This window comes from Lycium barbarum, chromosome 4 (genome assembly GCF_019175385.1).
Source record: "Lycium barbarum isolate Lr01 chromosome 4, ASM1917538v2, whole genome shotgun sequence".
NCBI lineage: Eukaryota > Viridiplantae > Streptophyta > Magnoliopsida > Solanales > Solanaceae > Lycium > Lycium barbarum.
The window spans coordinates 23,374,792-23,397,365 of NC_083340.1; the positions used below are offsets into that span (position 1 = coordinate 23,374,792).

The 22,574-nt window shown below is 39.5% G+C and overlaps 1 pseudogene; it reads right to left on the reverse strand.

The window, feature by feature from the left end:
* Positions 1-13,592: 13,592 nt before the first annotated feature.
* On the reverse strand, positions 13,593-18,214 carry LOC132637287 (uncharacterized; annotated as a pseudogene).
* Between the last annotated feature and the right edge of the window lie 4,360 nt (positions 18,215-22,574).

Below are 22,574 nucleotides of genomic sequence, written 5' to 3' on the forward strand. Positions count from 1 at the left end.
TAAAGCAAGAAGAAGTTAAGTTGGTAAGGAAAACAACATTGCAATAATAATCTTTAAGATAAGATGGGGTGTGAGTTGGTCTGCCTGATTTAGTAGTAGAGATTGTAGATAAAATATTTTGTGGAGGTGGAGGAATAGGAGAAGGGTGAGGAGTTGATTCCATGGCAGGAGGAGGAATAGGTGAAGGAGTGCTGTTAATAGGGAGGACGGGTGAAGGAGAGGATTGGTCAGAAGTAGGGGATTCTACGATAGATGGTGAAATAGTAGGAGAAAAAGAAGGAGAATCAGGGAAAAGATCAGGGTGTGAGACATCAGAGTCTGAAGAGGATTCTGAGGGTTGATCTGATGATTGAGTGGGGTTAAAAGTATGAGGAAATATAAGTGGAGGACTAGAATGAGTAGAGAAAGGGAATGAATGTTCATGAAAGACTACATTTCTGGAAAATAAGATTTTCTTAGTGCCGAGGTCCATGATTTTATAGCCTTTCTTTCCAGTGGGATAACCAAGAAAAATCCCTTTAATAGTTCTAGGTTCTAATTTTGATCTATGACTCGGAAGAGTTGAAACACAGCATAAACAACCAAAGGTTTTTAGAAACTCATAGGATGGTGGCTGATTATATAAGATTTCATATGGAGTTTTGAACTGTAGGACACTAGAAGGGAATCTGTTTATTAAGCTAGTAGCAGTGAGGAGACAATCTCCCCAAAAAAGAAACAGGAACTTTTGATTGATACATTAAAGCTCTACAAGTTGCAAGAAGATGTCGATGCTTTCTTTCTACAATTCCGTTTTGTTGAGGTGTTCCTACACATGAAGTCTGATGTAAAATCCCTTGAGTTTTAAAAAATTCAGAGGTGCTATGACTGCTTCTTAATTCTAAGGCATTATCAGACCTAATAATTTTAACTTGAGTATTGAACTGTCTTTCTACCATTTTGAGGAAGGCATTAAGAATGAAGAAAGCATTGCTTTTGGTAGTCAATAAGTAGGTCCAAGTTCCTCTACTATAATCATCTACAATGGTCAAGAAATACTTAAATCCATCATAAGTAGCTGTTTTATAGGTTCCCCATGTGTCAATGTGAATGAGTTCAAAAATGGATTTGGTTTTAATAGAACTTAATTTAAAAGGTAATCTTGCTTGTCTTGCTAAAGGACAAATATCACAAGGAAGTTCAGAATGACAATGAATAAAAGCAGAAACTAACTTGATATTTTTCACTAATGAATAGGGTAAGTGGCTCAATCTCTTGTGCCATAGAGTTACATCAACTTGCTTAGCTACTACTGAATTGGAAAAAGATAAACCAACATCTTTCTTAGGAACTGGAATAACAGAATTAAAAGTAGGAACAACATCATTTTTCTTGAAACTTGGAAAACTAAGAAGACTATGTTGTTGATGGCTGGACTTAGTGTTGACACCTAATTTTGGCTCGACGTGCTTAAAATTAACGTTTTGGGGGGCCCTGATTCGTTAAAGAGCACGAAATACATTTTTTCTTTTACACATTTTTACATTTTTTCAACAATTTATTGATGATTACCCTTTTTTAGGAATTTTCTCAATTTATTGTCATTTTTTTTTCAAGAATCATTATTTTGCACATGTATAGCGTAATACTACCATTTTCGTGCACTTAATAATTGTTTCTTAATTTTATAGCAATACATTTTCATATCTTGCACATTAATATTTATACATGTATTAATTAATTATATTTTAGTGCTGTCCGACAGTGCAGAGAAAATTAGAGCAATTAATTTTTAAATGCAGAGCAAAAATTCAATCAAGTCAAGGTTTCGTCACCTTTTTAAAAGTTGACATTTGAGGTGATAGGTTAGGTTTTGATTAATTAAAATAAATAAGGGGACAAAGGGGTATGGCTTCATTATTTTTTGGACAAAAAAAAGAGGTGTTAGTTTGTATTATAAAGAATGGAAGGGGTTATTTTTTTTAGGAACTCATCTTAACACATCATCTACACAACACATTCCAGAGACACAAAATATTTTTCAGATTTTGCCCGCTCCCTCTCTCTTCTAAAAAAACAAAACCCTAAACATTTTTCTCCCTCCCTCCTCTTTCCACAGCTGCCGCCACCTTCTACGGAGCTCCGGCGAACTCCGCCACATCTCTCTCTCACCAGCCACGCTCCACCAGCCCACCGCCGACAAACTCCCACCACAGCTCCGATGAGCTCCACCACGAAGAAACCGCACAACCACCACAACGCCCCACTTTATCTCATTCTCTCCCAAACGCTACTCCATCTCCACAACACCACAACCAGCAACCAAACGACACCACCACTAGTCCATTTCTTCTTCCTCACACCACGAACCAAACTGCCCTTTCCTTTCTTCCTCCATCTCCGTTCTCCTCATTTTTTTCTCTCTCTTTGCTAATCATGAGTGGAGCAGAAGTGGTGGATCTGCCACTGATACGCCCAAATTACACCTTTAATATCAGGAGTAAGCGGTCGTTGTCAAATATAGAACCCAACAAAGTTGGGGTCGAATCCCACAGAGAATACGATGAAGAAGAATACTTAATAAGTGTAACACCCGACTGTTAGTCTATATTTTCAGGGGAAGGGTAATATAATAAAGTTTGATTGTAGTTTGTTCATTAAAAACTGAGAATGGTTATAGAATGTAAACAATTGGTAAATGGGGCTAAGGTTGTGGTTCAAATGGAGAGTAATACGATTGGGTATCAATTCAACTTATTTATATGCCTAGGTGCGTTAAGCCAAGGGTTATGTGAATCTTGCCAAAAGTTTTCCAACCAAATCAGCAAATTTCATCCTAGGCTTTTCCAAGCCCTGGAATGTTTCCTTTAACAGAACTCCCATGTAGCCTCAACTAGCTTTCCTATTCCTAGCTCAAGCTATTAGATGGATTTAATGACCCAAATTGTTGCTATTAACTCTTTCCCTAACCTCTACTTTCTTTTCCAAGCAAAGTAATGGTATTAAGGCACAAGTAATGTTGTACACCATCACAAGACATTAATGCTTGAAGAGCTAATAGAAAACACCACTAGCATATAAATGTAGTATGAATATGAAACCCAATCACATAACTAACACATTTGATCCCACAACCTTAGTTGGAGGATTAGCTACTAATATTCATTAAAGATAAAACAATCAAGTACAATGTATGCATAAATCTTACAGAGGTGTTGGATGGAGAAGATAACAAAAGCCAAAAGAATCTCTTAAATACTTCACCCACCAACAATAAATGAACTCCACAAGAGTTTATGCTAAAAACTACAGAATAAATAATCCAAAACCCTAGACAATCTATTTATAGCATGTCCAAAACGGGAACAATTTCCAGACAAAAATGCCCCTGTGCACCAGATGCGTCTCGCACATGGTCTCGCAAGTGCAACATGCGAGTCGCATGTTGCACCAAACCATCGCATGTGTGACAATCTTAATCGTCTGTTGAGCAGCATATGCGACATCATATGCGAGTCGCATGTGCAACATGCGACTCGCATATGGTGTCGCATGTGGTGTCACACATGGTTTCTTCTTTCGCCTCTTTCTGTCAGCAGATGCTGCATCACATGCGATTCGCAGGTAGCACATGCGACTCGCATGTGATGCCATTATTCAATTCAGATTACTTTTTGGTTCGTTTTCCTTCATTTTGCTTCAAGTTACTTCCGGCACATGTTATTCTGCAAATTGTCACAAAAACACGAGAAACGACATCAAAAGTACTTGGGGATGTGCAAAAGACTAAGTAGTTGGTGTCGAATATCGCGTAATTTCACGACTCATCAACACCCCCAAATTTGTACTTTTGCTTGTCCTCATGCATTTAAAACAGAACTACAACATATGCCAATTGCTAGGTACTACAATGATGATCGTGACTAGTCAAACATAGTTATTCAGAATACGAGTTCCCCTCCCTCTTGTTGCGAGACGTGGTGCCTTTCCTCAAAAGGTGGGAATTAACCGACTGCTGCACTTGATGACACAAGGTTACTCTATCTTTAAAAGAAACGGCTTCAAATGAAGCGTCAAGAAGTAATTCTTTCGTTGAGCCTAGTAATCCATATGCCCTCACAAAAAGACCAAAGAAAGTCCTGTTGACATCCAATTTTGTCCCTCCTTCATTTAATTTTATTCACTCAGCCGTCTAAATTTATTGACGAGCTAAATACTTTATTTTCACTACTATTATTTTCGCTACTTTTATTTTTAACATTACAAGTATTACTTTACCACAAATTTTAGATGATTCGTCGTCATTTCATTTTTTGGGTTTGGACTCGTTAAATTAATTATAAGACAAACTTTGCAAAATATTTATTTTTACATATTAATTATTTATTGTCTTTACATAATATATATTATACCAGTTATTAAATTAGAATCCCAAAAATAATTTAATAGCGGAAGAAAGATCAACAATTTTCAGCCGAATTAATGACCCGAAATACAAACACAATATGATTTCCATACCCAAATAAACAATCCACATTTTTAATATCCAACCCACATTTTCAGCCCAAACAGTCCAGCCCAACCACACTCACCCGACCCGGCCCACCATTTCTTATTCATTTACCCTTAACCTTTCAACCCTACCCCTTTCTCTTTTTCTCCTCTTCAGCCGCCTCTTCTTTCTCCTCTCTTCTCTCTCTCGCTCGACCTCATCTCTCCTCTCCCTCACGTTCTCCCCACTTTGACTGCCATCTTCACGCCTCTCCACTCACTACTGCCTCCTCACGCTCCCTGCCACCTCCACTCACGCTTGTCCCCCACTCCTAAACTCTATCATACGCTCCTCTCTTTTCTTAAACCAAACGAAGCCCTATAAATTCGGGGTGAATTGTTCTGTTAAAGGAGGGGGAAAAGGAATCTTAACATGAAAAAAAGATCTTGGAACCACGAAAATCCCCTACAACACAAGTTTTAATCGGTAAAAAAGCAGCCAACAATTTACTCCATTTTTATTTTGGAATTTTAGTTACTTTAATCGAGTTTGAATCGGTTCATAACGAGAGTAGATTCGAGGCCATCGACAACTCAGTTCACTGCACACAAAAAAGGTAAATCTCGATACGTTTCTTATTTTTAGTCTCTAGTTTTTACTCTAGTTCATTAATTATGTAGTTTCCCTGTCATCGTGTTGTTTATTTGATGTTTGGATGCTGTTGGGATAGGATGTCGATTGCTGAAATGAATTTAAAAATGTACATCGTAGTTTTGGATGCTTAGACTGAATTCTCAGGAGTTAGGACCTGTTCAAAGCCGAATATACATAAGATATACGATGGGTATCAGGGTAACGGGGAAAGTATGCATTCGATATGCATCTGATATACACATCATGGTGTATATATCTTAGGTATATCGCATATATGATTAAAATAGGTAGTAACACATAAGGCCTACATGTTAAACGAGTAAAGTAAAACTTGCAGAATTGGGAATGCGAGTGCGATTTCGAACTTAGAATAGACAGTAGTCTCCTTTCATGTGCTTTGATCAAGTTTAGTTTGTTTGTTTGCTGCATGTTTCCTAGAGTTCGTTCTGTATCCATTTCACTATATGAACTTAGCTTTGTGTTACTCTTTTCAGTTTGATGGCTACTGGTTTTATCCTCTGTTCAGTGGTAGAGTGAGCCTGATTTCTATATCTTTATAACTATTTAATAGCTTTCTTCATCGCAAATCTCTGTCTAACTTCTGTGTTGGGATTGTTTATATTAAGGTTAGAATTCTGATTGTTATTTGAGATAATTAATTTTGGATCAGATTTTGAATGTTTGCCTATTTGTCTTTTCAAACAGATGAATGACAGAACTTGACTTAGTGACATATCTCTTACTTGTGTGGCATTATGAACTATACTCAGACTGCTATTCTGTTTGCCTTTCTGTGGTGATTCCTTAATTTGGCAAAAGTTGTTAAGTCTTGCATAGGCATGAGAATAGGTTGTGTTCCTCTAAGGTTTTAAATGGCATGATATGGGCCTGTTTGGAATTATTTTGAATTGCATTCCTTCACATATTTCTGATGTGGTTTAAAATCATAAGCTAAGCTGAGATTAAGGCCTATAAGAGATCTGTTCTGTTTTTCCTAAAATGTTTAAAACATGTCAAGTTTCAGAATCCCTTTTTCTCCCAAATACAGATTAGCTTGGATGTGGATTTCCATACCTTAGTTGACACTCTAAGGACTATTACATGACAATTCATTTGATTTATGCTTGATGAATGATCTACAAGATTTAGTAGTTGTGTTAATTGGTAGTGTCTAAGTCTGCCTATTAGTTAGATATACGTTCAATCTCACCTTTATTTTTGTTGCTAACCTGAAGAATGCTCTCCTGAATATTATTGAGTGTATGCTGTACTTTTATGAGTGGTTGTCACATGCATATAATGCACTGGTTCTAGTACTTGTCTAATCCGAAATGAGACTGCAGAGTTTTTCTTTTTCCCCTCATCCTTACTGAGCAACAGTTTATCAGATTATGGTGTTTGTTTCTATTTGAGTACAATAAGAGAATAGAGTTGATGATAAAATAGTTAACGTGTCTGCTGGGATTGTTAATAATCTGTTGAAGCTATCTTGAGTATAAATGTATAACAGGAACCATGATTTAGGTTTCAGCTTGGTCTTCATTTTTCTTTTAACGATGGTTTGCCATTTTAAACCTAAGGGATGTTTTCCTCTGGAGCTACAGTTATAAAATTACTAGTCTAGTGCCTGTTTGCAGATTACTTAAGATAAGGTCTTATTTATGTATATGTTTAGACGATTGAGATGAGAATATGCATATGTTGAGTCTATCTCGATCAGAAGAATTCAGAACAGTATTGCGATTTAATACTTTGAATTAACTGTAGCATAAATGATGTGGTTGTTATCAAAGAAATGTGTTCATCTCTGTGTAACTGCGATGAAGGTTGGTAAGTTTTTGTTACATTTAGAAGCCTATCAAAGTTCACGCCCTAGTTGTTTACTTAGTTAACCACACCACAAAGTCTTAAATCTAGGTTGGCATTTATATTCGTTTAATAGCTTACTGTGTTTATTACGCCATAGTTGGAATTGGCAAGCCGATTGAAGAACGTGCGTATGATAATCTGCTAGAGATCAACTTACAGTACCTGCTTAGTATGCATAGTTTAAAGAATTATGAAGTCGTGGCTTTGTTTAATAGCTGATTTTGTTTGTAATCTGTGAAGTATCACACTTTAGCCATTTTCGCTTCAATTGCAATCATGAGTTATGGTGATTCCAGCCATTCTGTTTTGTACCTTTGAGTCGTGAGATACTGCCCATTTTAGACTGAGTTCCTATCACAGCTTGAGTTAAACTTCAGTTCTCTTTCTGAGTTGAGTTATTGTATCATCTGTTGAAATACTAATCTTAAATTAATTTGGCTGCTGCGAAGCTGCAGCAGATGTTTGCTATACTTTGTTGAACCGACTCTTTGTTTTTTTTTTTTTTTTGAGGAAAGATTGATGTTTCGTGGTTGCCGTTCCGTCTACTATTACCTTGTACTGCTACTTATAGCTGTGCTAATTGCTACGTTTGGAATTACGCTAGTGGTCGTTGTGTATTGCTTATCTGCCCATTTCTTCACATGTCATTTAGTTCCGGTTGCAAGTTCTTATATTTAAGCTGAATATGTCTTGGCACATGTTAATCATCTCTTAAGTTTCCCATATATGATGATTTTGTATATTATAAGAATTATACCATCGCACTAATTTCTTCTCCTTTCTTTTGCATGACATCGGGGATTGCGAGGAGTCTCGAATGAGACTCAACTTTGCTGCAAGATCAAACAATTATGTTACCTCCTCTCGAGTCAACCCACTCTAAAAAAAAAAGAGAATTTTGGGCCAAAGCCCATCACATTGGCAGCGAATAGCAGCAGTCCAAAAGGATTGAGCCAAACAGTAGCTTAGTCGCGGCAATCCTAAAAATATACTGAGCCCATTTAATTTCTTTGCTCTTCTATTCTATTTTTTTGTGTATTTAATTTGTGTTGTATGACTAGCATTTGTTTGTTAATTTAGATGAACTTTAGCAAATTAGTGAAGTTTAGTTTAATAATGGGTAGATAATTCAAAGAGAAAACTAACAATTAGCTTCATTAGTTTATGTCAAAATTATTTATTATCCATAATATTCATCTTTTAGAATAATTGATTTTCAAAGTATCATGACTATATATTTTTTGACTAAGGAAACTAAATTATACTTATTATTTTAGAAGTTTTACACTAACTTAGCTTATTCTAAGAAATAAAAGATAAATTAGTTTCAACGGATAACTTTCCACTTTAATTCCTTCCAACACTTGAAATACATATTTGTCTAAGATAACCTTTAAAACTTTATTAAATAATTCTTTTAAATTTTAGTCATTTCCTCCACATATAAACATTACATGTCCCGCTTTCTTTTAGTCTATTTTTGACTAAAACTCTTTTATGCAACTATTACCTTTCCACAAGTATTATACTTTCGTTTAAAATTTTAACAACATTTATAAGTCGTATTTCAAAATAGCATTAAAAGTACTCTTTTATACAAATTATTATTATTTTACAAGTTCTATTTTAAATAGCATTCTTACATATTTACCTATAATTTTAGCCATACTTACAAAATTACTTTCCTTTTTCTATAATGCTATATTTACATTTAGCCTAATTAATTTTAAGTCCGGTCGGTTAACCATTGTTAATGGGTCTTAAAGGGTGCCTAATACCTTCCCTTTAGACTAACTGAACCCTTACCTAGAATCTTAAGTTTCGCAGACCTTAAACACAATCAACTTTAGATAACTACCTTAATAAACTTTACGTGTCCTAATTCACCATAAATAATTAGGTGGCGACTCCTTAACAACAAACAAAAAATAGGAATCTCCAATATGTCGTACTTCTACTTTAACCTCCGGGTCAAAATGGGGTATGACAAGTCCCACACACACATATTCACGAATAGCAACTGGGACAAAAGACGAATAAGGAGAGAACCACTCACACTCAGAAAAGAACAAGTACAAGTACAAAAAATGTGGTGCCATATGCTTGCCCTTTAAGTATTTCTCCACTAATGTAAACACACTTGTTCAAAATCAATTAGGACTTGCGGGTCATAGCTAAGGTTCGGGGTTACGGTGGGGTGAGATTTGGGTAAGAGTGACTTGACGTCTCCCTAAGCATTTTCGAGCACGCTCCCTTCACCTAATCCGTACCTTTTTCAACATTTAAGCATTATCCGCCAATTTGTGACTCCTTTTGCCAATATCGTTATTGCTTCTCTAGTTTCCCCACTTATTCCTTTCATCACAACCATTATTCACACCCTTGCTTTCACTGCTAAATCTACGATTTGCATGTACATATACACACCTTTCTTTTACACAAATATCTACATTTTGTTTTTTACTAACACCCCCAAACTTATGCGTTTTCGCCTATTGTAGCGTATTCGATTTGCTTAGGGAGATAGGGTGCTGAAAAATGGGTAAACAAGGGCAAAAAGAATAGGGCCTGTCGCAAGGTTGTAATGAAAGAAAAGAAAAACAAAGTTACGGCTCGAAATGGGTTAACTAGGATATCAATGCAATGGGTAGGAGTTTTTAGGTTTTGTGGCAGTCCAAAGAGAGCCTAATATCCTTTTTCAAACAAGTGTAGTTTAGTATTTCGCCTTGAGATACTTTCCAGGCAAGTTCTAGATCACAATTATGCACAAGACTAGAACAATAACCTTTCACACACATGGCACATGGATTACTTTGCTAACTTCTAACTACTTCTCAACCCATCATTCTAGACTTGCAAAACATTTGTGTGTCACCAAATGAGCCATGTTAGTGTTATTCCTCCCCTCTGAGTACATATGTAAGAATTTTGGGAGGGGTGTTATCAAAATACGATGGAAAAGCGAAACAAGAAAAATTTATAAACCGATCAACCATCACTATTATACTTGGCAATGACAAAGTACAAGTGAACAAACTTAAACATGAGCTTATCCTAAAATGATAAAAACAAACATATACAATAAAAAACAAACATATGCCGCGTGAGCTGTCATACCCCCAACAAAAGGAATATGCAGTGTCCCCAATGCATCAAATGTAGTACAAGGGATGAGTAACTCACGATGGACGCTTGGCGTCCGATGGTGTCTGATCAGCAGGGAGGACCTCCAACGGAGGTACTATCAATGGGAGCGTCGCGGCATCACCCTCCCTCTCGGGTGTCAATATCTCAGGTCCCATAGATGGGGGCAGTCGTGTGTCAGCAGGAGGAACGGTGGATGAACTGGCCTCACCCGCCCTCAGGGGTTGAGAGGCCCCCCTGGATTTTTTGCTCGCCTCAAGGGACTGCTGCATGGCCACATATGTGTCTATCTCGTCTTCAGCGATACCAGCAGCTCGGGCGGAAGTACGTGCCTCCTCAACAGCTGGGTCAACCTCCAGCTCCTCATCAAACTCTTCCTCGCTTTCTTCCCCCTCTTCTTCCTCAGTTTCTTCGTCCTCCCCAGCTGACTCCTCCACCCTTTTGTCCGAAGGCATGGCAGGTGCTGTGGGCCCAGTGGAGAATAAGGAGGCACCGGATGGTAGAATGGGTGCACTGAGCTCAATGTCATGGGATTTCAATACCCGAATGTCCTTCTTGACTTTAGCTAGGTCCGCCCGAATGGCAGGAAGACCGCCTGCACTGCCCCCCTCAATCTGTTCCAACCGACGATCAATGTGGCGAACATGCTCCTTAATTCTGTCCTGCTCTTTTCTAATATCTGTGATCGCCTGAGTGTAGGGTTCCATTGCTGCCTCAATCGCCTCCTTCACAAAATTGGGGAGCCGCTCAACCAACCAATTAACTTTAGCATCTGCTGCCCGGAGCACTCGCATACCCTCGGCAGACACTCCACGAGCTGCTGTGGTGGATGGCGGAACCGTATCAGTAGGAACTGTAGTGGAAGAACTCGGAGGGTCAGACCTCGGTGCTCGAGGGGCTGTGCTAGGAGTGGTCTCCTCATCATCGGTGGCCAAATCTTCGGACTCAAGAATATGAGCATCAAGTGGTGTCCCCGAAGCTCTCGGCTCTGTGCTCACCCGCTTTCGCTTCCTAGTTCCCGGTTCCAATTTGGTGTAATCAATCATTTGATCAGCCGGTACATTTCTGTCCACCCGAGAAATATGACGAACCTCTGTCCGGCGGCATAATTCAGTAATCAAACAGGGAAAAGGGAGCGATGTGCCCTTCTGAGTGGAGAATTCTTGATGTGGTCTCGGATAATTTCCCCCACATTGACAAGATGGCCCGACATGAGCGAAGCAATGAGAATACACTTTGCAATAGGTATGTTGGTGTTGTTCTTGGAAGGAATCACCCGCGATGATACGAGAGATAGCCAAAACTTTGCTTCGCGGTTGAAAGTGTTCTTCTCAATTGTGACCGATGGATCTAGCCATGGTGGAGTCCCAGAGGCAATTATTGAAGCAGCCCACTCTCGATGCTCCTCCGGGTTCTCAATCTTCAATTCATATTCCGAACTTACCGGAGGCCATCCTTCAATAGGGTCTGTTTCGCGGCGTTGCTCATATAGAATGGATGTTATGGTATCGGCAGCACAATCAATCTCTTTCCCCCGAACCGGAACCCAACACAAATGTTCCAAGTTTTTCTTTGGTTGGCGGCGCGACTTCTTCGCATTTAATGTGGCTGCATAAGCTGCGTAGAATTCCATTACTAGGGCCGGGCAGTATGTAGCGGGTTGCATGAAATAAGTCCATCTCAAGGTCTCCAGCTTGCGAATGATTCCCGGACATTGGTCGTGCAGCCCCTGTAGAGTGACTCTCTTTTCAACAATGAGGCCCCGGGCTGGATTCCCATCGGGCTTAATTGTGTTCCAAGTCTTATATAGTTCCCTAGATCCAGGCACGGTAAACCGTTGCTCTATTGCTTTCCTCCGTTGACCTCTGGTTACAGCATCCTCGGGTTCAGGAGAGGAGGCCCCATGTGTCCCCTCTTGAGACTGGGGGACGGGATCAGCAGGTGCTTTGTCTTTTCGTCTTCGTGTTGCTCGTTTTCCTCCACCTTGAGGTTGATTTGAACGAGCCATCCTGCACAACATACAAAAATATACCCATTATTTATGGTGTTCCTTTAACAACGATAAAGAAACAATTTTTTTTTTTTTTTTACGGTGGCACCACATGTGAATCACTACATGCGAGTCGCATGTGTGACATGCGACTCGCATATGGTGTCGCATATGATGACAGTGAGATCACTACTTGTGAGTGTCTCACTGTCACCACATGCTGCAGCATATGCGATTCGCATGTGCAACATGCGCATCGCATATGATGCTCGCATGTGAGTCACTCGAGTTTTTTTTTTTAACACAGATGCACACAAACTTTTTTCGTTAATATCATTTTCCCCCATCTATCATTGGAAAATTTTTATTAAATTACTCACACACATCTATATTCGATGATTGTTCTTCACAACAGACAATGACACTTTGTAATCCAAAAGGCATCACATGTCCTACTTCACAGGTAAGGTGCCATGGGTACTTAAGAATTCCCCATTTTGGCGAACGATCATATTTCCGCACCATTCAAGCATTCAAAGGGTCATTTAGGCATTTAATCACATGAGTTGAGAGCGAGCCTAAACTAACAATTCTTACAACAACTGGGTACTCAAGAATTCCCCAGTCATTATCTCATTCGTCATTAACAACCAATTCCTAGATGGACTACACAATCATGGGTACTCAAGAATTCCCCATTTTTCATCAATTCTTAATCAACCCACAAAATCACATAAAATAGATCTACCCGACTAACTAAATACAACGAGTGGTACGGTACTACGACATGATAATGACATGGAATTGAGCAAGTAGTAAATACCCACTAATTACAGGAGCGAAAAGTTGACATACCTTGAAAGTTAATGAAAGTAGGAGACCTTGAAATACTTTGTTTTCAGGGGAAAAGAAGTAAATACCAGTCAGGATTTGGGGAGGTGATTAAAGATGATTAGAGTGAAATGGAATTATGGGATGATGTAGGGGAGAAGAAGGAATGGGAGGAGAGGGAATCGTGAAGTTGTAACTGAAGATGAACGGTTACCTTCTTTTATTTTAAACAAAACGTTTCCGCCGGGTCGGGTCGACCCGCGAATTTTCACCTACCTGCACAACATGCGACTCGCACATGATGTCGCATGTGTGACATGCGAGTCGCATGTCGTGACACTCCATCGCATATGATGACAGAAACTTTTGTTCTCAATGACTGAATTTTGGCATCAGATGCGAGACGCATTTGCCATGGCAGACACCACATGCGATTCGCATGTGGTGTCGCATGTGGTGTCAGTTGGCATTTTTCCAATTCTTCTTCTTTGTGCACACTTTATTCCTACACACTTGGACACACATCAAAACATCGTAAAAGAATAATAAACACATGAAAATGAAACTTGGGTTGCCTCCCAAGAAGCGCTTGATTTTACGTCGCAGCACGACGTTGATACCTGTTTAGCCCTTTTATGGCTCGTTGAGGATGAAGACCTCGATAATCTTTGCTTCATTCTGAGATCCCCAGTAATGTTTCACCCTTTGCCCATTCACTTTGATTTTATTACCACTTGGGCAAACAAGTTCAATTGCTCCAGATGGGAACACTTGCGTGATTTCAAACGGGCCAGACCATTTGGATTTCAACTTCCCGGGAAACAACCGGAGCCTGGAGTTAAACAACAATACCCGATCTCCGATGCTGAACTCTCTTTCCAAGATCTTCTTGTCATGGAAGTGTTTCAAGCGGGCCTTGTAGAGTGAAGAACTCGCATATGCCTTTAGTCGAAATTCATCGAGTTCGTTCATCTGCTCCAACCTCAAGTTTGAGGCATCACCCCATTCTAGATTCAACTTTTTCAAGGCCCACAATGCCTTATGTTCGAGTTCCACCGGAAGATGACAGGCTTTTCCAAATACCAGTTGATATGGGGACATGCCAATTGGTGTCTTGTAGGCTGTTCAGTATGCCCATAGGGCATCATCCAATTTCCTTGACCAATCAGTCCGGTTAGCATTCACTATTTTGGAAAGGATGCTCTTAATTTCTCTATTTGAGACCTCAACTTGGCCACTTGTTTGGGGATGATACGGGGTGGCCACTTTATGCTTGACCCCATACTTCTCAAGAAGAGTCTTGAATAATCGATTGCAGAAATGAGAGCCCCCGTCACTAATGATTGCCCTTGGAGTTCCGAACCTTGAGAAGATAACCCTTTTCAAAAATGCAGTGACACTTCTTCCTTCATTGTTGGGGAGCGCGACGGCTTCCACCCATTTGGATACATAGTCTACTGCCACAAGAATGTACCTGTTACTGTAGGAGCTTACAAATGGACCCATAAAATCAATGCCCCATACATCGAACAATTCAACTTCGAGAATCGGTGTCATTGGTAGCTCATGCCTTCTTGATATGCCCCCATGCCTTTGACATTGATTACAAGCTTTCACAAAGTCATGAGCATCTTGATGGATTGTCAGCCAATAAAAATCACTTTGAAAAACCTTAGCCGCCGCTCTTGAGCTACTATGATGTCCACCCACCGGTGATGAGTGTCAAGCTTCGATGATGGGCATCATTTCTACTTCGGGTATGCACCTCCTTATGATGTTGTCGGCGCAAACCCTGAATAGATATGGCTCGTCCCAATAGAATTTCCGGGCATCACTCAAAAACTTCTTCTTTTGGTGGAAGCTCAAATCCACTGGCATAATGTCGCTTGCATGGAAGTTAGCAAAATCGGCATACCAAGGGATCATGTCATGCGACCCCGCCATTACTTGCTCATCCGGAAATGACTCATTGATTTCTAGGCCGTCCAATGGACGCCCACCTTCTTCAAGACGAGACAAGTGGTCCGCCACTTGATTCTCACACCCTTTTCGATCTTTGACTTCAAAGTCAAACTCTTGCAAGAGAAGGACCCAACGTATCAAACTCGGTTTTGCATCTTTATTTGTCATGAGGTAACGTAAGGCTGCGTGATCGGTGTGAACAATCACATGGGTGCCCAACAAGTAAGCCCGGAACTTCTCGAAGGCAAACACAATAGCTAGCAACTCTTGTTCTGTGACAGTGTAATTCATTTGGGCACTGTTCAGAGTCTTGCTTGCGTAGTAAATTGGGTGAAAAATCTTATCTCGCTTCTGGCCAAGAACAGCCCCCATAGCAAAGCCACTTGCATCACACATCAACTCAAAGGGTTGAGACCAGTCCGGGGCAATGATGATAGGAGCCGATGTGAGTCTCTCTTTCAAAACCTCAAATGCCTTCAAACAAGCATCATCAAATACAAACTTCGACTCCTTCTCCAACAACTTGCATAGAGGGTTGGCTATTTTTGAGAAATCCTTGATAAATCTTCTATAAAACCCAGCATGCCCAAGGAAGCTACGAACACCTTTAACGGAAATTAGAGGGGGAAGCTTAACAATAACCTCAATTTTAACTTGATCAACTTCAAGCCCCTTTTCCGAAATCTTGTGCCCCAAGACGATGCATTCTCTAACCATGAAGAGGCACTTCTCCCAATTTAGAACCAAATTTGTCTCTTCACATCGTTTCAATACTTGGGCAAGATTCTGCAGGCATTCATCAAATGAATCCCCAACTACGGAAAAGTCATCCATGAAGATTTCAATGGATTCCTCAACCATATCGGAGAAAATAGACATCATGCAACGTTGAAATGTTGCGGGTGCATTACATAACCCAAAAGGCATTCTCTTGAAAGCAAAGGTCCCATAAGGACACGTGAAGGTAGTTTTCTCTTGGTCCTCGGGAGCAATGGTGATCTGGTTGTACCCGGAATACCCATCAAGGAAGCAATAATAATCTCTACCCGCAAGCCTATCAAGCATTTTATCCATGAATGGCATTGGGAAGTGGTCCTTTTTGGTCCACTTATTCAGCTTCCGATAATCCATGCAAACACGCCATCTGGTAACCTTGCGAGTGGGAATCAACTCATTTTTATCATTTGCAACCACGGTGATCCCACCTTTTTTTGGTACGCATTGAACCGGACTCACCCATGAGCTATCCGAAATGGGGTACACAACCCCGGCATCTAACCACTTGATTATCTCAACTTTTACGACCTCTTGCATGGGAGAATTTAACCTCCTTTGATGTTCAACGCTTGGCTCACAGTCTTCGTCAAGCTGAATTTTATGTGTACAAATACCGGGTGGAATCCCTTGAATATCCGCAATACTCCACCCGATAGCTTTTTTGTATCTTCTCAAGATCACCATCAACCTCTCTCTTTGCTCATCCGTCAACCGGGCAGAAATAATCACAGGCAATGTGTTGTTGAGTCCAAGAAACTCATACCTCAAATGTGAAGGAAGAGGTTTGAGTTCCAAAGTAGGAGGCTCAATAATTGAAGGTTTTGCAGGAGGAGCTGCTCGGTTTTCCAAGTCAAGATCGAGTTTCTTTGGATTGAGGTGATAAGACCCCATTCCAATCAGTGCATTGACCATCTCCTCAAATTCTTTTTCGTCATCCCATTCATAATTCATTATCACCGCCGCCAACATATCACCTATATGCTCTTGTTCTATGGTTGTCTCCATTGCTTCATCAATTGTGTCAATAACCGACACAACACTCATATCCGCCGGTTGTTTCATTGACTTGCAAATATGGAAAGTGATCTCTTCATCATTCATTCTAAATTTCAGATCACCTCTTTCCACATCCACGAGGGCACGCCCTGTGGCTAAGAATGGTCTTCCCAAGATTATGGGAACTTCAAAGTCAACTTCACAATCCAAGATCACAAAATCGGCCGGAAAAATAAATTTATCCACTCTTACAAGCACATCATAAAGAATACCAATGGGCCTCTTTACGGTTCTATCCGCCATAAGTAATCTCATCGTGGTAGGACGGGGGGTGCCCAATCCCAACTTGTTGAATATAGAAAGCGGCATCAAATTGATGCTTGCTCCAAGATCATATAAAGCTTTAGCAAACTTGTAATTACCGATGGTGCATGGAATTGTGAATGCTCCGGGATCTTCTTTTTTGTGCACCAAAGCTTTGGTGATGATTGCGCTACAATGATGAGTGCCCCCAATGTTTCACTGCCAGGGTTTCTTCTTTTGGTCACAAGATCTTTCATGAACTTCGCATAACCGGGCATTTGTTCAAGTGCCTCAACCAATGGAATATTTATTGAGAGCTCCTTTAATCGATCTATGAACTTGAGGAACTTTCCATCTTCCGCTTTCTTTGCCAATCGTTGGGGAAAAGGAGGGGGAGGCCTCATAACGGGCGGTGAAGCCCTTGGTACCTCCTCCGCCGCTTTCTTGCTTTCCGAGGCATCATTAATTTCCGGGAGGTCCTTGTCAGTGATGGGTTCTTCAACCATTTTATCTTCATCACCCAGCACATTCTCTTTCACCAACACACTTTCCCCAATTGTTCTGCCACTCCTGGTAGTAATTGCGTTGCATTTATGGTCACCATCGTTCCTTGGGTTTGCAACTGTGTCACTAGGGAGTGAGCCTTTCTGCCTTTGGTTTAGGATTGCAGAGATTTGGCCAAGTTGAGACTCCAATTGTTTAATGGAGGTAGAGTGTGAACTAACAATTTGACCCATGGATTTGACCTCATCTCTTGTCTCCTTGCAGAAGGTGTCGGTGGATTCCACTTTTGTCAATACCCTTGACAACATCTCTTCAATTTTTGAATTAGCGGAGTCACTGTTGGGCGGTTGACCAGCGATTGGTTGATTTCCCTTTGGAGGGACGTACGGATTTGTGCTCCGATGATTGTTGTAATTGTTGTTGTAACCCCCTTGATTGTTGTCACGATTATCTCTCCAATTAGAGTGACCTTGTTCTCTGTTCCAACCTTGATTCCCTTGACCTTGCCGCCAAGATCCTTGATTTGGACCTTGGTAGTTCGGACGGGAACCCTCCCTCAGATTGTTGACATAACTTGCCTCCTCATCATACATTTGGAAGCATTGCTCATCCGGAGGAACCCCTTCACAGGTTTCTACAACGTTCACCTTTTTGCTTCCACCACCCATGACATGTTTTGTCAGAAGGTCCATTTGGGTGACCAGTTTTGCCATGGATTCATCTCTCTCTTCCTCCTTCTTGATCATCTCACGAGTGAGCACATGTTTGGAGGAACTTCCTCCACCCACTTCCGAATCTCTGGTGTGCCATGCTTCATTAGTCTCGGTCAATTTATCCAACAATTCACAAACGGTGGCATAAGAGTTATCCATAAGAGACCCCTCTGCAATGTTGTTCGCCACTGATTTGTTGACCGCATCTAAAGATCTATAAAATGTCTGTAGAAGCACACCATCGGGCAAACCATATTTGGGACAGCTTTTGACTTTCTTTTTAAAACGCGTCCAAGTTTCATGGAGAGCCTCATCCGGAAGTTGACGAATGTTGTTGATTTCGTCACGGAGTTGTAACATCCGCGATGGAGGGAAAAACTTCTTGAGGAATGCTTCGGTCAGTTCCTCCCAAGTAGTGATGGATCCGGAAGGAAGATCATCTAGCCAAGCTGTGGCTTCCCCCGTTAGAGAGTACGGGAAGAGCTGTAGCCTGACTGCTTCCATTGAGACGCCCGGATGCATATTGGTAGAACAAACCCCAAGAAAATTTCTAAGGTGTCTATTCGGGTCCTCTTTGGGTAGACCTCCGAACATGCCCTTAGTGTTGAGCAGGTGCAGCATTGTGTTGGTTATAAGGAAACTCGAGTTTCCAATCAAAGGCGGGGGCTGAATTGCAGCTGCATAGCCTGCCCCCGCAGCTTCTTCACCAACCGCTACTGGTGGATTTTGGACAGGCATACCATCCTCATCCATATTGCCTGCACAACAAACAACAACAAAAAGGAAATAAGAAAAGAAATAAAGACTAAAAGTAAAGTTTTACACTAATTAGTAAATTTCTAGACCGTATTCCCCGGCAACGGCGCCAAAATTTGATACGCCCAAATTACACCTTTAATATCAGGAGTAAGCGGTCGTTGTCAAATATAGAACCCAACAAGGTTGGGGTCGAATCCCACAGAGAATACGATGAAGAAGAATACTTAATAAGTGTAACACCCGACTGTTAGTCTATATTTTCAGGGGAAGGTTAATATAATAAAAGTTTGATTGTAGTTTGTTCATTAAAAACTGAGAATGGTTATAGAATGTAAACAATTGGTAAATGGGGCTAAGGTTGTGGTTCAAATGGAGAGTAATACGATTGGGTATCAATTCAACTTATTTATATGCCTAGGTGCGTTAAGCCAAGGGTTACGTGATTCTTGCCAAAAGTTTTCCAACCAAATCAACAAATTTCATCCTAGGCTTTTCCAAGCCCTAGAATGTTTCATTTAACAGAACTCCCATGTAGCCTCAACTAGCTTTCCTATTCCTAGCTCAAGCTATTAGATGGATTTAATGACCCAAATTGTTGCTATTAACTCTTTCCCTAACCTCTACTTTCTTTTCCAAGCAAAGTAATGGTATTAAGGCACAAGTAATGTTGTACACCATCACAAGACATTAATGCTTGAAGAGCTAATAGAAAACACCACTAGCATATAAATGTAGTATGAATATGAAACCCAATCACATAACTAACACATTTGATCCCACAACCTTAGTTGGAGGATTAGCTACTAATATTTATTAAAGATAAAACAATCAAGTACAATGTATGCATAAATCTTACAGAGGTGTTGGATGGAGAAGATAACAAAAGCCAAAAGAATCTCTTAAATACTTCACCCACCAACAATAAATGAACTCCACAAGAGTTTATGCTAAAAACTGCAGAATAAATAATCCAAAACCCTAGACAATCTATTTATAGCATGTCCAAAACGGGAACAATTTCCAGACAAAAATGCCCCGGTGCACCAGATGCGTCTCGCACATGGTGTCGCAAGTGCAACATGCGAGTCACATGTTGCACCAAGCCTTCGCATGTGTGACAATCTTAATCGTCTGTTGAGCAGCATATGCGACATCATATGCGAGTTGCATGTGCAACATGCGACTCGCATATGGTGTCGCATGTGGTGTCGCATGTGGTGTCACACATGGTTTCTTCTTTCGCCTCTTTCTGTCAGCAGATGCTGCATCACATGCGATTCGCAGGTAGCACGTGCGACTCGCATGTGATGCCATTTTTCAGTTCAGCTGACTTTTTGGTTCGTTTTCCTTCATTTTGCTTCAAGTTACTTCCGGCACATGTTATTCTGCAAATTGTCACAAAAACACGAGAAACGACAACAAAAGTACTTGGGGATGTGCAAAAGACTAAGTAGTTGGTGTCGAATATCGCGTAATTTCGCGACTCATCAGCCACATCCAGGCTCCAACGAGCTCACCGCCACAACCAAACGCCACCACTACAACCCCTTTCTCCCCCTGTTTTGTATTGAAAGATTTTGATCGGCATTCCTTATTTTGTTTATATGTATATGCTTGTATATATGTGTTGCTTCTCATGGCACCTTGCTGGTTACTATGGATTCAAGTCGGGTTTGATATTTGTGCAATTTCTCTGGCTGTTTTTTTCCCCTTTCTAACGTTTCCCTGCGAATCTTGTTGTCCTTGGAAGCCACCTCTTTGGTTGATTTATTCACATTTTGGTTACTCTGTTATTGTTGCTGCTATGTCATTCTTGGCTTGTCTTCATGTTGTTATTATTGATTTTTTTTTCAACTTTCCCTGATGTTCTGTTTGTCACAGTGGAAGCAACACGATTTTGAACGGAAAGATAAATTCTAGCGACCAACTTTTTCAATGTTATGAATATGCAGTGAACTACATGTGTCAGAATTTTGTTTTGCTTTTGGAACTTCTGAGTTGTTCTGTTTTAGTAGCCGGGTTTTTCGCCTTTAAATATTAGGAGCGCTAAAAGAGAAGTTTCTTATTTAGCATTTTGAAATAGTGGAAGAATCTGAGTATTATGATTTCTGTAGAATAGATATGCAGAGCCTATTAGATTTCGAATTCCCTTCTTAATGTTTTACTTTCTAAATTTGATTTTTTACCTCTGATTAGTGATTGTTTTTTATTTTAGTTCGTTATACTTCAAGTTTCATCTGTTTGTACCTTTAAAATCTGCTATGTGGGTCCAATTATATAATTATTGGGATGTTGTGTTAGAGATTAAGGTGTATTTTTTTTTCTCATTTGGTAATTTGTTACACTAATATTCATTCTATATGAAGTACAAATGGTGTAGAAACTGCCTCATCCTTTTTGGCCGATGAAGAAATTTCCGTCGATTTCCAAGGCCTTCCATGTACAAAGACGGATTTTTATTTTAAGTTTATTTATTATTTTTTAATTCATCCGATAATTATTTATTTTCTTACTAACATTTGTTATTAAGTCTCATGCAGGTATCTGAAGTTATTTTTTGGAAGATGGCACTCAAAGAAGTTCAAATAGCTTCTTAAATTCTTTGTTTATATATATATATATATATATATATATATATATATATTTTTTTTTTTTTTTTTTTTTTGCATTCTTAAATTATGCAAGCATAAAATATAGTGAAACTTTACTTTTTAGGGTGTAGGCTAGTGATATTTATTTATGATCTGCTTAGGTGATTTAAATTTTATGTGTTTTAGATAAATTAATATTAGACAATTATTATTTTTGTAGTTAATATTCTGATAGTTATCATGTTTCGCTAGAGTTTTAATTTAGTAGCTTAGCACACTTAAGTAAATAAATAGAGTGATTTGCCTCAATATTTAGGTTTTAAAATGTACTCTCATAATTAATTGATTAGGTGTACATACTTAGCTAGTCAAATTAGTTAACACACCTTGCGTGCAAAATCATTTTATGTCCATTCCTTATACCTTTTCATATACTCAAGCTTTTAAGTTGCAGATAACTTTTTTAAATAATTGTTTATATCACATATGTTTAAATCTGTTTTTTTTTTCATTCAAAAGCTATCGTTCATTGTTAAGTAAATACCTTTATAATATATTCATTTAAAGCTAAAAATTTTAGTCACTGTAATTGCGCATTTTATTTACTTGTAAATGATCACGTAATGCGTATTTTTATACATATGTAAATACTTACACCTTTTACTACATAAACATTTCATGTTAGTTATTCTTAGTCTAAATTCTATTAATTGTTGTAAATAATAATCAAGCCTTTTACACATCCCTCGTATAGTTAAATTGGTCCAGCCGGGAACCACATTTGTGGATTCTGAAGGATGCCTAACACCTTCCCTTCGGAATAATTTGAACCCTTACCTAGAATCTCACTTATTTTCGTAGACCATGTTAAGCCACATATATTAATAATTTATAGGTACCCTAGTATACCTTAAATGCTAGGTGGCGACTCTGTACATAATTAATTATTTCAGAGCTCCATAAGTTGTGCTTTGTTTAGCCTTGGTAAAAATAAGGTGCAACAACATGGC